At 42.9% G+C, this 12421-nt stretch overlaps 3 pseudogenes; 2 read left to right on the plus strand and 1 right to left on the minus strand.

Moving 5' to 3' along the window:
- Positions 1 to 1265: 1265 nt before the first annotated feature.
- LOC134930287 (5S ribosomal RNA) lies at positions 1266 to 1384 on the minus strand (annotated as a pseudogene).
- Positions 1385 to 3981: 2597 nt separating this feature from the next.
- LOC134930288 (5S ribosomal RNA) lies at positions 3982 to 4100 on the plus strand (annotated as a pseudogene).
- A 6694-nt stretch (positions 4101 to 10794) lies between these two features.
- LOC134930289 (5S ribosomal RNA) lies at positions 10795 to 10913 on the plus strand (annotated as a pseudogene).
- Positions 10914 to 12421: the final 1508 nt, after the last annotated feature.

Consider the following 12421-nt stretch of genomic DNA (forward strand, 5'->3'; position numbering starts at 1 on the left):
GCAGCTGCGTGATGTCTCAAGTAGCCCCTGCGGCAGCGACGAACAACTCCTGGCCGGCCGCGGGAGCTGCGCTGGCCGGAAGTTACTCCAGAAATACAAAAGCATTGCCGCTGTGTGATGCTTTTGAATTTGTGCAGGGGGGGGGGGGGGGCGGACTGACATGCGGGGCTAAATTTAGAATGACCCCCTGTATGTGGAGCAATCAAGCTGCACTGCAAGGGGAGCAAATACAGGGGGTCATTCCGAGTTGATCATAGCTGTGCTTAATTTAGCCCCCTCCCTCCCAGCGAGTGCCTCTGCCTCAGAGGCGATCGCTACGCAACGACGACTGCCATGTGCCGTTCTGACCCGTTCGCTTGCTGCAGTTTGTTGCAGCGCAGCGTTCGGGTCGGAACTGCACATGCACCGGCGCCGCAGTGCGTCGGCGCATGCCAGTCGTCGTTGCCTAGCAATCACCTCTAAGACAGTTTAGGGGGAGCGGTCCGGCCGCTCCCCCTAAACTGTCTCAGAGGCAATCGCTACGCAACGATGACTGCCATGTGCCGTTCTGACCCGATCGCTGCGCTGCGACAAACTGCAGTGAGCGATCGGGTTGGAATGACCCCCACAGTCCTGTATTGTGCATGCAGGGTAAATACTGGCTGCTTTTGCATGTAGCCTACACATACTTAGCAGCGAAAAAGAAAAAATACAGAAGACTCTTGTGTGGATGCACTCTTATTTTTAGAAATTGATTAATGTGATGATATTAAAACATAACTTTTATTCAATGATTACTCTAAGAAAAAATCCACCAGTTAAGGTCTGGAAAGAATGTATATAGCTAATTGCGTGTGGTTCAGGTCATTTGCATCTCTAAGGGATGCTGATTTGTTAACATGGCTGGTTCGACCTGCTTGGTAGGGTATATATATATATATATATATATATATAGTACCTAGATTGACACGTATTTATAAAAAAAAAAAAAAATTGGAAATGTTCTGGTTAGTCTATATGCATAGACTACAGGAAGGATGTAGACACTCTTGCTCTACACCCTGTTCCTATCCAACCAGTACAAGCACTGCTTGTATTATTGGGACCTCTGGGGGTCATCAAAGCTCAATTATAGGAGGAGTATAGATCCTGATTAGTGATGGGCCAATCCCGATCTATGACATATCAAGACAAACGGTACTTTGATTAAAGAATATAGTGCAGAAAAAGAAATAATAGGGGAGAAAGTGGTGATCCTGCTGTTGGCTTGGAGTCGAGCAGATCATAAATTACAACACCGGGTATTCTCTGGGGGTCACCCTCACAGGTACTGACCCAGCCCGCCACCGTTTTGCTTCCAAGATCGGACGAGATCGGGCTCAGTCGGTGGGGTATGGTAGTAATTCCTGTATCTGCTATAGCCGACTCACCAATGAGAGTGCACCTAGTTGGGGTAGGGAAAAAGAACCATATGTGGGAGGGAGATAGAAAACGAGGCGGATCTGCTGTCCATGTTAGGCACAGGGTAACCTGTGGATCAGGGATGAGAGTCCGCAGAAAAGAGGAAGAAGAAAAAAGAGAGAGAGAGAAAAAGAGAGAAAAGGAAGTTATAGACTACAGCATGGGTCTTCAACCTGCGACCCTCCAGCTGCTGTGGAACTACACATCCCAGCATGCCCTGCCTCAGTTTTAGCATACCTTAATAGCAAAATTGTGGCAGGGCATGCTGGGATGTGTAGTTTCACAGCAGCTGGAGGGCCACAGGTTGAAGACCCATGGACTACAGGATACTATTTAAGGAATCAGAAAATTGGTAGTGGCCAAATTGGCTGATAATGTTAGATATGGTCCCTGGTCACGGGATCTAAAATGGATATATAGGTATCACAGCCAAAATGATTCCCTGAGTCAACCTGATTAGGTCTGAGAATTTGTACAAAGCCACATATATGTACTGGTAAACAAAAACATAGTATTTTTGAATAATGATCCTATTGAAAATATAAGAAATATAAGAAATAAGTGGGTAAACAGCCCCTGCGGATATCACTTAATTGGGTATAATCACCATTAGAAGTAAATGGGCGAGTGGACTTCTGCAGATACCGCTTAATTGGATATAATTACCACTTCAGAAATTCACAAATCAACATGCAAATAGCAATTGTGATAAGACATTTTGTGGTGCTGGGAAAAGATGGGCTGTTTGGAAAAAAAGAGAGAAGGGGGTGGGGGGTGTATATAGGAGAGAGGGGGAGGATGTGAGAATCTCTATCAACTGTTAATTACAATATCACAGTCATGATCCAGAGCCCAGGATTGCCCTTGTTGAGGCCAAAGGAATTCTAATCATATATACTAATTGGCTATGTTTGATATAGAGAATCTCTAGGAGGTAAACAGGACAGAACAGTGTACCGGTCCCTGCCCAGGTCCCTGGGTCAGTAAATATAAGACAGGATGCAAATTATATTCCTCAGGTCCTTAATACATGTTGAGGTGTATCATGCTTGAGTGCTGAGATAGGTCCTGCTGGAGCTGGAAAACGCGTTTCACCCGTCCTGCGGGCTTGCTCACTTCCAATGCTGCTGGTGAGATGAATAAGCTGAGGTTTAAATACCTGTGTGGAGGGTTGTTAGCCAATGGCTACTAGGAGTTTAATTAGCCTGTAATGCACAGGCTCCGAACACAGAGCGTCCTAAACGGGCAAACTACGTCTCTGGCACCTCAATATATCTACCCGCAGCACCCACGAGATCTCCACCCTAGTAATTATCTCATATTCCCTCTCCCTCCCCATGCTTTCTGAGTTGTCCCCATGCTAAGGCAAACACCATAGGTTGCCTAGCAACCTGCTAAACCACATCACTTCCGCCGAGCAGAGCGGAGGTCTGATGTGCATTACAGGCTAATTAAACTCCTAGTAGCCATTGGCTAACAACCCTCCACACAGGTATTTAAACCTCAGCTTATTCATCTCACCAGCAGCATTGGAAGTGAGCAAGCCCGCAGGACGGGTGAAACGCGTTTTCCAGCTCCAGCAGGACCTATCTCAGCACTCAAGCATGATACACCTCAACATGTATTAAGGACCTGAGGAATATAATTTGCATCCTGTCTTATATTTACTGACCCAGGGACCTGGGCAGGGACCGGTACACTGTTCTGTCCTGTTTACCTCCTAGAGATTCTCTATATCAAACATAGCCAATTAGTATATATGATTAGAATTCCTTTGGCCTCAACAAGGGCAATCCAGGGCTCTGGATCATGACTGTGATATTGTAATTAACAGTTGATAGAGATTCTCACATCCTCCCCCTCTCTCCTATATACACCCCCCACCCCCTTCTCTCTTTTTTTCCAAACAGCCCATCTTTTCCCAGCACCACAAAATGTCTTATCACAATTGCTATTTGCATGTTGATTTGTGAATTTCTGAAGTGGTAATTATATCCAATTAAGCGGTATCTGCAGAAGTCCATTCGCCCATTTACTTCTAATGGTGATTATACCCAATTAAGCGATATCCGCAGGGGCTGTTTACCCACTTATTTCTTATATTTCTTATATTTTCAATAGGATCATTATTCAAAAATACTATGTTTTTGTTTACCAGTACATATATGTGGCTTTGTACAAATTCTCAGACCTAATCAGGTTGACTCAGGGAATCATTTTGGCTGTGATACCTATATATCCATTTTAGATCCCGTGACCAGGGACCATATCTAACATTATCAGCCAATTTGGCCACTACCAATTTTCTGATTCCTTAAATAGTATCCTGTAGTCTATAACTTCCTTTTCTCTCTTTTTCTCTCTCTCTCTTTTTTCTTCTTCCTCTTTTCTGCGGACTCTCATCCCTGATCCACAGGTTACCCTGTGCCTAACATGGACAGCAGATCCGCCTCGTTTTCTATCTCCCTCCCACATATGGTTCTTTTTCCCTACCCCAACTAGGTGCACTCTCATTGGTGAGTCGGCTATAGCAGATACAGGAATTACTACCATACCCCACCGACTGAGCCCGATCTCGTCCGATCTTGGAAGCAAAACGGTGGCGGGCTGGGTCAGTACCTGTGAGGGTGACCCCCAGAGAATACCCGGTGTTGTAATTTATGATCTGCTCGACTCCAAGCCAACAGCAGGATCACCACTTTCTCCCCTATTATTTCTTTTTCTGCACTATATTCTTTAATCAAAGTACCGTTTGTCTTGATATGTCATAGATCGGGATTGGCCCATCACTAATCAGGATCTATACTCCTCCTATAATTGAGCTTTGATGACCCCCAGAGGTCCCAATAATACAAGCAGTGCTTGTACTGGTTGGATAGGAACAGGGTGTAGAGCAAGAGTGTCTACATCCTTCCTGTAGTCTATGCATATAGACTAACCAGAACATTTCCAATTTTTTTATATATTTTTTTTTTTTTTTTTTTATAAATACGTGTCAATCTAGGTACTATATATATATATATATATATATATATATATATACCCTACCAAGCAGGTCGAACCAGCCATGTTAACAAATCAGCATCCCTTAGAGATGCAAATGACCTGAACCACACGCAATTAGCTATATACATTCTTTCCAGACCATAAATGGTGGATTTTTTCTTAGAGTAATCATTGAATAAAAGTTATGTTTTAATATCATCACATTAATCAATTTCTAAAAATAAGAGTGCATCCACACAAGAGTCTTCTGTATTTTTTCTTTTTCCTTGGTTTTCTTCTGACTCTGGGTGCACCACCAGACTCTTTAATTAACACTAATTATACGTGTATAATCATACTTCATTCTGGTACTACATAATACTAATAATTCATGAATATCATCCTGATATTTATCTTATAGAACCTTTAGAATACCGGTGCGGAATCACATCTACTTTGTATGATAGTCTGTTTTTCTGACCACACGGTCAGCTTCTGATTCCAGCACGGTTAGGTTACAATTCTTTTGCCTTACATCACCAATCAGGGAACCTTATTCCCAAGGTTGACTATAGAAATATCACATATCCACCAGTTACTACATCTCCAGAAATGACCGCTTTTTCACTCAAGTCAGAATTATCTAGATGTAGGAATACAGAGAATTTTGAGGACCTTTTCTCTGACACAGAGGACCCGGACCGGACTCCAACGGACTGGAAAAGTCCACTATCAAAACTTCACAAAACATTACAAAAGAGAATACGCCTAACCTGGGACACTACTACCCTGCAGAATTATATCAAACATAAAATTGTACCTAGGGGCCTGAGACCCAAAATCTTCCCGTCTTTTCCTCTAGCAACAGCCAGCCTCAAAACCGAATGGGAGGCTGCCCTTCTTAAATGTTCCAGTGATTTACTTCACATATTGGTCAAACATGATACACTGATCCTTGATCAAGTTGAAAAAGAGATTGAAGAGCTGGGCAAAACTCTTGAAAAATGGGAGAAGGATCTCCCATTCCAGACCACCTTTGAAAAAATCAAAAAAGACCTGGAAACATATGAAAGTGGCATTAGAGATAGAAAAAGGAACAAACTTCAGAGGGACAAACAAGATTTCACCCAGGGGAATATCTTCAGATGGAATCTCAGACCACCTAGGAACAGAGATAGGAGACAACCAGAAGACTCTACCTTCTCGGAATTTGAGTCCTCCATGAGTGACGACTCAGCGAATGAACCCTTGAGAGACACGCATCCTTCTTATGATACAGACGATCAGGAGTCTTCACCCTATTTTTTAGGCCAAGGCCAGAAACAAAGAGGCAGAACTCGAAACATAGACCGACGAGGAGGGGGAGAAAGAAAAGACAGGGGAAGAAACCGCCATTGGGACACACCCAGAACTTCGAGATACCCAGAACGGCAGAGGAAGGTACGTTGAATCCATTGCCCACTGATCACCTACAAATCATCAACCTATCCAATATAATAATTTCCCCGGAACAAAAGAAAGTATTGAGCAAGGGCCTATCTTTTTCCCCCACAAAACCTTTCGATAGGTTTATGTGGGAAAAGGACTTGCGCCTCTTCGGGAGAAAATTGCTCCTAAAGAAATTCTTTAGTGATCGAAACCCCAGATTAGAGGGGTTTGAGGGAGGCTCCAATCTGACTACAGAGGATTTGGAAATGGTGGCAATCTTAGAAGACCTTCAATCGGAACAGAATGAGGTAGCTGGTCCTAGAGACCGCCCCAAGTGTAAAGCCAAATCTACATTTTTCCCACCAGATAATAATAGCCCAGAAATCCGGGTCTTTATGGACATGGTCTCTAAAGAGTTCGATGTGATTAAACATCGGAGAGACCGGAAATATTATTACTTCCCTCAGAATATGTCACACAATGAGAGAGAAGCATTAAGAGAAATCAGAGAATGGAAAGAGGTAATAATTAAACCTTCGGACAAAGGGGGAAATATAGTGCTCTGGCCGGTAGATATGTATGTAATGGAAGCATTGCGACAATTGAAACAAACTACATGCTATAGAAGGCTACCCAACAACCCAACTACTCGATTTTTGAACGAATACACCAATCTCATTGGAGAGGCACTATCATCAGGAACCATCACCAAACAAGAACATGCCTACCTTTCAGTTAAAAACCCCAGAACACCTACTTTCTATCTTCTACCCAAAACACATAAAGACCTTAATAAACCCCCTGGAAGACCAATTATGTCAGGCAACGGAGGCCTCCTCGAACAACCAAGCCGCTTTTTGGATTTACATCTCCGCGAATATGTCCTACAATTACCATCACATCTGCAAGACACCTCAGACTTGCTCCGGAAGATCCATGACATCACATTCGAAGACAACTTCCTATTGGTGACTTTAGATGTTGAGGCACTTTACACCAGTATTGAACATAAGGCAGGTCTAAGTGCAACCAAGTTCTTCCTGGATAATAATGAACTAGGGGATTTTGGTGACTTCCTACACAGCCTCCTCACCTTCGTCTTGGAGAAAAACTACTTCACATTTCAGGAACAATTTTACCTACAGGTCCGAGGGACAGCCATGGGGGCAGCATGCGCACCCACATATGCAAACCTATTTCTGGGCTGGTGGGAGCAGAAATATGTCTTCACTGATACCAACGACCAATATACGGAACACGTCATGTTGTGGCTTAGATATATAGATGACATCTTTGTCATCTGGGATGGGGAACTGAATCTCCTTATTGAATTTATTAAGCTTCTCAACAACAATGACCTAAACATAAGGCTCACACACACCATCAATCAGGATAAAGTAGCATTTCTTGATATCAACATCTACAAATCCACCACTGGCAGTCTGTCAACGGAACTGTATCGGAAAGAAACATCTACCAACAGTCTCCTATTCCAGACCAGCGCACATTTCCCACCTACGGTGGAAAACATACCCAAAGGGGAGTTCCTTAGACTTCGAAGAAATTGCTCTGAAAAGGAAGTGTTCAAAAGTAAAAGCCAGGAATTATCTCGCCGACTGCATGAGAGAGGGTACAGCAAAAGGTCTCTCAAACGAGCATACAAAGAAGTGACGAAAATACCCAGAGATACCCTCATTTTCTCAGCCAAAACCCCTAAACAACAAGACGACAAGATCAGATTCATAGGGACTTTTTGCCCGGAATGGCGACAAATTAAAAAAGCAATCGAAAAACATCTTCCTATACTTCAACTGGATAAGACCTTGGCACCATGGATAGACACCAATATCCAAATGAGTTGGAGGAGATCAAGGAACATCAGGGACCTCCTTGTACGGAGTCACTTCCAACCCAGGACAATCAGGCCCAGTACCTTGCACGGCACTTTTCCATGTGGACACTGTAAAGCTTGTCCCCAGATAGCCAAAATCAATACAACAATAGATCGCTACGACCAACCAATAGCTATCAAAGAATTTTTCAACTGTAGTACCCAAGGTCTGATTTACTGCATAGAATGTAGTTGCAACTTAAGGTACGTTGGAATGACGACCCGAAAGTTCAAGGAACGAATCCTGGAACATGTGGGAACATGTCGGAATGCTGCCAGTGATCTCACACGTATGAGAAAATTGACTTCGGTTGCTAGACATTTTCATTCCCATCATTCAGACTTCCGAAAAGATCTCAGAGTCTTTGGCTTGGAAAGAATCCAGTTGGGTATCAGAGGAGGAGATTTGACCAAAGAACTATTAAAGAAAGAAACTGAGTGGATATTCAAATTGAATACCTATAAACCAATGGGCCTCAATGAGAGCATAAATTACAGTGTCTTCCTGTAAAAACTGTCCACCTACTCATCATCCTATCCAATTGTCATTCATATGCTCCCTTTTCCCTCCCCCCCCCCCCTTTTTTTTTTTTCCCCCCCCCCCTCCTCTAGCAATAGCAACAGTCACTCATCAGAATATACCGACTAACCCATTTTTATTATCTTTATTATTATCATTATTATTATTATTATTATTATTATTATCTTTAGCAGCACCAAACTTTACCCCCCCTTTTTTCCTCTTCTTTCACCCCACTTTCCCTCCTCCTTTTCCATCACGCTCCAACAGCACTTACATTCGCTTCACTTATTTCTCACTTCATCACTTACCAATGTGTACAAATTTAAGGCATCACTATCAAGGATACTTATTATGTCTACATCCTTGAAACCATGCACACATGACTTCAGACAACCCATCACGCAATAACTATTCAATGCACCACACGTCCTTAACTCGACATCACCAACATCCCATCAATACTTCTACACCAGCCTTCACCCTTATATGTCCCACCACCTCACCCATCATCCTTTTTCCCCCCTGGTCCCCCCAATCCACCACCTTTTTATTATACAAAACACACATATCCAGCACCTTTTTTATCATACATAACATATATCCTGTTTCACTCCCCCAAGCACAATCTCACGTATACACATCCATAGGTATCCAGACACAATCCACCAATTTACACCCACTCTTAAATGAACCTAGAATAAAATCCAAGCTCTAACCCCTCTATAATTCTCCCATATTTTCACACTATTTTATTTAGCATATTTTTTCCCTCCCCTAAATACCCACCTTAATAAACAACAATAAACCCCCCCTCTCCCGCCCCAAACCCCCCCTTTTGGTTTTAATATCTGTATTGTTTTATTATCTGTATTTCTTTACCCAATGTGACACATTATTTATAATGTTGCTGCCAATTACTGCCCAATCAAAATCCACACCTTGTGGCTGAACGTCAGAAGCACCTGACGTGTAATGTTAAACAACCAACCCTGGCTTCATTTTTCTCACATCCTTAACAAGCCAGCCTAATGACTCATTCCGATCAGTCACACTGCCGGCTGAGGCACGCTGGGTTGCCCGGCAATGGGACGCTCTAATCCCGTCGTCCATTTTTTGATGACGTCACCATTGGCAGCCGAGAGCGGCCTGCATCCTGGCAACGTGACGCTGGAGCTGATCACCGGATGTGAAGTATCGCATCGGGGCTCCGAACACAGAGCGTCCTAAACGGGCAAACTACGTCTCTGGCACCTCAATATATCTACCCGCAGCACCCACGAGATCTCCACCCTAGTAATTATCTCATATTCCCTCTCCCTCCCCATGCTTTCTGAGTTGTCCCCATGCTAAGGCAAACACCATAGGTTGCCTAGCAACCTGCTAAACCACATCACTTCCGCCGAGCAGAGCGGAGGTCTGATGTGCATTACAGGCTAATTAAACTCCTAGTAGCCATTGGCTAACAACCCTCCACACAGGTATTTAAACCTCAGCTTATTCATCTCACCAGCAGCATTGGAAGTGAGCAAGCCCGCAGGACGGGTGAAACGCGTTTTCCAGCTCCATCAGGACCTATCTCAGCACTCAAGCATGATACACCTCAACATGTATTAAGGACCTGAGGAATATAATTTGCATCCTGTCTTATATTTACTGACCCAGGGACCTGGGCAGGGACCGGTACACTGTTCTGTCCTGTTTACCTCCTAGAGATTCTCTATATCAAACATAGCCAATTAGTATATATGATTAGAATTCCTTTGGCCTCAACAAGGGCAATCCAGGGCTCTGGATCATGACTGTGATATTGTAATTAACAGTTGATAGAGATTCTCACATCCTCCCCCTCTCTCCTATATACACCCCCCACCCCCTTCTCTCTTTTTTTCCAAACAGCCCATCTTTTCCCAGCACCACAAAATGTCTTATCACAATTGCTATTTGCATGTTGATTTGTGAATTTCTGAAGTGGTAATTATATCCAATTAAGCGGTATCTGCAGAAGTCCACTCGCCCATTTACTTCTAATGGTGATTATACCCAATTAAGTGATATCCGCAGGGGCTGTTTACCCACTTATTTCTTATATTTCTTATATTTTCAATAGGATCATTATTCAAAAATACTATGTTTTTGTTTACCAGTACATATATGTGGCTTTGTACAAATTCTCAGACCTAATCAGGTTGACTCAGGGAATCATTTTGGCTGTGATACCTATATATCCATTTTAGATCCCGTGACCAGGGACCATATCTAACATTATCAGCCAATTTGGCCACTACCAATTTTCTGATTCCTTAAATAGTATCCTGTAGTCTATAACTTCCTTTTCTCTCTTTTTCTCTCTCTCTCTTTTTTCTTCTTCCTCTTTTCTGCGGACTCTCATCCCTGATCCACAGGTTACCCTGTGCCTAACATGGACAGCAGATCCGCCTCGTTTTCTATCTCCCTCCCACATATGGTTCTTTTTCCCTACCCCAACTAGGTGCACTCTCATTGGTGAGTCGGCTATAGCAGATACAGGAATTACTACCATACCCCACCGACTGAGCCCGATCTCGTCCGATCTTGGAAGCAAAACGGTGGCGGGCTGGGTCAGTACCTGTGAGGGTGACCCCCAGAGAATACCCGGTGTTGTAATTTATGATCTGCTTGACTCCAAGCCAACAGCAGGATCACCACTTTCTCCCCTATTATTTCTTTTTCTGCACTATATTCTTTAATCAAAGTACCGTTTGTCTTGATATGTCATAGATCGGGATTGGCCCATCACTAATCAGGATCTATACTCCTCCTATAATTGAGCTTTGATGACCCCCAGAGGTCCCAATAATACAAGCAGTGCTTGTACTGGTTGGATAGGAACAGGGTGTAGAGCAAGAGTGTCTACATCCTTCCTGTAGTCTATGCATATAGACTAACCAGAACATTTCCAATTTTTTTATATATTTTTTTTTTTTTTTTTTTTTATAAATACGTGTCAATCTAGGTACTATATATATATATATATATATATATATATATATATATATATATATATATATATATATATATATATATATATATATATATATATACCCTACCAAGCAGGTCGAACCAGCCATGTTAACAAATCAGCATCCCTTAGAGATGCAAATGACCTGAACCACACGCAATTAGCTATATACATTCTTTCCAGACCTTAACTGGTGGATTTTTTCTTAGAGTAATCATTGAATAAAAGTTATGTTTTAATATCATCACATTAATCAATTTCTAAAAATAAGAGTGCATCCACACAAGAGTCTTCTGTATTTTTTCTTTTTCCTTGGTTTTCTTCTGACTCTGGGTGCACCACCAGACTCTTTAATTAACACTAATTATATGTGTATAATCATACTTCATTCTGGTACTACATAATACTAATAATTCATGAATATCATCCTGATATTTATCTTATAGAACCTTTAGAATACCGGTGCGGAATCACATCTACTTTGTATGACATACTTAGCAGCGTAAGTTTCACAGTGCAACAGATTTCAGTTTGGATTCTCAAATCTAATTCCCCTTCACACCGCCCCTTCGAGTTATTCCGATTCGCAGCTCCGTGGCTTTCAGGATTGGACATGGGTAGCTTGCAGGGTTGGACACGGGTCCCGTTCACAGTATAGAGAAAGACGGTTTCCTCGCGCTTGGGGATGCTGTTATCTCTTATCACCGGCAGAACAGTTCCACTACAATCGTGTGAAATGTAAATGGCAGCAATCCTGGAATAATCCGTGTTGGAGCCGTGGTGTAATCGGGACACATCCTGAGTCTGGCTGGAACAGGAACAGGTATTCCAAACCCCGGGTCAGATCTGGATTTGGTGCCATCAAAGGGAGTACTGAAAAGAAGATAGGTTAAGTAAGAGATGTGAAAGCACATGAGGGAAGAGGGCCCTGATCGTGAGAGCTTACATTCTTACATAAAAAACTACGGCTCCTACACGCTCTTGCACCATGCCCTAAACAGGGGAATTACGTATGTTTCATTTTTCCCTGTCAGGGGCCAATGGACCTTATTCAGATATGGACGCAGATCTCATAGCAGCAAGATCTGCGTCAATCTCCTCACATGCTGGGGGCTGCCCAGCACGGGAAAAAGTCATCCAGCATGTGTGGCACCGC

Source organism: Pseudophryne corroboree, chromosome 5 (genome assembly GCF_028390025.1).
Source record: "Pseudophryne corroboree isolate aPseCor3 chromosome 5, aPseCor3.hap2, whole genome shotgun sequence".
Classification (NCBI taxonomy): domain Eukaryota; kingdom Metazoa; phylum Chordata; class Amphibia; order Anura; family Myobatrachidae; genus Pseudophryne; species Pseudophryne corroboree.